The sequence below is a fragment of the Mus pahari genome, chromosome 12 (assembly GCF_900095145.1).
Source record: "Mus pahari chromosome 12, PAHARI_EIJ_v1.1, whole genome shotgun sequence".
Taxonomy (NCBI): Eukaryota; Metazoa; Chordata; class Mammalia; order Rodentia; family Muridae; genus Mus; species Mus pahari.
In genome coordinates, this window is record NC_034601.1 from 5,173,711 (window position 1) to 5,177,325 (window position 3,615).

Sequence of the window (3,615 nt, forward strand, 5' to 3'; positions counted from 1 at the left end):
AGGCCAGGGGCAAGTAGTGGGAGTGGGTGGGTAGGGGAGCAGGGGCGGGGGTGGGGTACAGGAAACTTTCGGGATAGCATTTGAAATGTAAATAAAGAAAATAATAATAAATAATAAAAAAAGAAATACCTGCCTTTCAAACACAGGATATGAGTTTTGTTTAATCCCAAGAATCCATATTTTTTTAAAAGGTGGAAATTATAATATTATCTTAAAAAGAAATAAACAGAAAAAACTCCCAAAAGCATGAAGCAATAAAACAAAAGGCAAACAACAGCTCTCTGCTTGAGTCAAGCTAGTTGGGATCCTCAGTATGGAACAGCAAACTCCTTACTGTGGTTCGCAGGACTTGTCTGCTCTGACCTGTGCCTTCTCCAACCTTGTGCAGTCTCCATTTTCTCTGTTGCATGCTCTTCTGCATCCATCCCCATCATCCTTTGCTTCCATAGAACCCATGCCACCCTGTCTTTGTGGTTTCCTGTGTTTAGAGTTCCCTTTCTTTGGCTTCATTCTCTGCCTGATCTTTCATGTGCAGCACTGTCCTTTGATGTATCACATGTGTCGTCACCGCCTCAGGATGACACCTTCTCAAAGTTTCAACTGTCCATAGCACCTACTGCTACTGCACAGTGTACATGTCTCATAATGGTAATCATACATTATTTGTGATTTGTGTAATTTTCTACAGGGAAATGGCTATAGTTATATATTTTCCTGAGCGCTCTCTCTCTCTCTCTCTCTCTCTCTCTCTCTCTCTCTCTCTCTCTCTCTCTCTCTGTGTATACATATATGTATATATGTATATATGTATACACACACACATTGTACAATAAACAGGCTCAAGAATGCTTTCACACAGTGGATTCTCAATACATGTATCTTGAATTAATTAATAGTGTACACTTACCTAAATCTAAGATGAATATTGGGAATGCTATTTATCTTTGTAAACCAATAGTTTCACATACACTATGCTGTTGTGTAATCACTAAGCCATAACTTCAGTTTTTTTTTTGTTTGAAATAAAAATATGAAGGAATTAAAAAAAAAAAAAGCTGGATGTGAGGTAAGGCCAGTGTTGGAGAGCAGAGGAGCTCGGTGGCCAGACAGGCTGACACGCCCACCTGACAGGCTGAGGAAAGACTCTCCCCAAAGAAAGGGACTGTGCCTGAGGAATGATGACAAGTTCTGCACACCTCCATGTACGTGTACATGTACACTGCACACAACACACTCATACTGACACACACTCACATACACACTCATATTCATATATTCATATACTCACACACATACACACGCTCACACACACACACATTCTCACACAGTCACACTCACATACACACACACTCACACAAATACCATCAAACACACTCACACTCACATACTAACACATACTTATACACCCACACTCACATTCACACTCACATTCACACACTTACAAAAACACACAGACACACACTCAAACATACACTGACACACATACATACACTCATAATACACACTCGTACACAGAGACTCATACACTTATCACACACACACTGACACACACTCATACACACTGACACACACTGATACTTGGACATACATACTCACAAACACTGACATACACACTGGTACACACACTCACACATGCACACACATACTCACAAACACACACTGACACACTCATACATGCACATACACACTCATGTATACTCATACACTCTCACAACTCACACACATACTGACACACATTCACAACACTCTAACACACACTCATACACACTCACATACATGCACACTCTTACACACCCTCACACACAATCACACTCACACACCTGCTCACATTCACACTCACACTCAACCCTCCAAGCTTACACAACTCACACTCATACACACACTCACACATATACTGACACACACTTATACTCCCATGTACTCTCTCTCACATACACATTCACATACTCATGTACATTCACACATACATACATATTCACACTCACCCTCACATACTCTCACAGAAGCACATAGACATACACTCACACATATTTACATACTCATACATACCAACTTACATACACACTGGTACACACAGTCACAAACACTGACACACACACACTCATACATAGTCATACATACTCAAACACACATGCACACACATACTCACAAACACACATACTGACACTCATACATGCACATACACACTCATATACACTCACACACTCCCATACACTCACACACACTCTGATACACACTCATATACTCTATATACTCACACACATGCACACACTTGCACACCCTCACACTCACACACAATCACATTCACACACATGCTCACATTCACTCACACTCAACATCTGCAGACTTATACAACTCACACTCATACATACACTCACACATATACTGACACACACACACTCCCATATGCTCTCTCTCTCATACACACATTCACATACTCATGTACATCCACACATACATATTCACACTCACCCTAACATACTCTCACAGAAACACACAGACATACTTACACATATTTACATACTCATACATACCAACTTATACACACACTGGTACACACTCATTGAACACACTGACAAACACTCTCACACACATACACATTCACAAATACATTCATGCACACACACATACTCATACACACACTCACACAACTCATACATATACTACATACACACTGACACACTCACTGACACACTCAGATACTCATTCACACTCACATACTCACATATACATATACATACTCACACACATACACACACAGTCACATACATATACACATGCACACACTCATTCATACACATACACACACACACACACACACACATGAAATAAAATAAAAACTGCTTAAATTAAGAATTTTTTTCTCTGTTCTTTCTGTCATGTATGGTCATGTCAGTCTCGTGTCTCATTGGTCTGGAGCCAAACTGTGCCACATGTAGGCTCAGGAATGTCTGTGGTGGTGGATGAATCACTATTAAAAAGGAGACTCAAAGTTGACCCTTCAAGGCCCCACCTTGAAACATGAATGGGCTTTTGAGGAGCTAGGGTTGGGCCTCATTCTGAACCTGCAGGTTTTTATTCCCTCTTCTCAGTGGAATGTGAGTATCAACATGTTGCCTAGAAGGAGAATTTGGGTTTATTAAAATTGATTTGCTGAATGATTTCAAGGACTACAACCAGATAAATGGTGCCCCAGAAAAGACAATGCTCACGAACAAAAGAAATTAGCTTCCGTTCATACAAGAGACATTTATATGAGAGGTTTTAAAGGAAGAAAAATGACCATTTTGGATAAAATATGAAGCACAAAATGTTATAGAATATAAACAGAGTATGGCCCAAGTTCATATTATGCTGGCGGGGGGGGGGGTGGTACAAAAAAGAAGTGAAAGAGGAGAAGAATGTGGAACCCCAAGATTAATATTTCAAATGACCAAATCATGAATTTGGCCAAAAAAATCTCGCTTGTAACAACTACTGAATATCCTGATTAGTTAACTATTTAAAAATTATTTTATTGAATCTGTAAATTGCTTTTGGCAGGATGGCCATTTTGACTATGTTAGTCCTGCCAATCCATGAGCATGGGAGATCTTTCCATCTTCTGAGATCTTC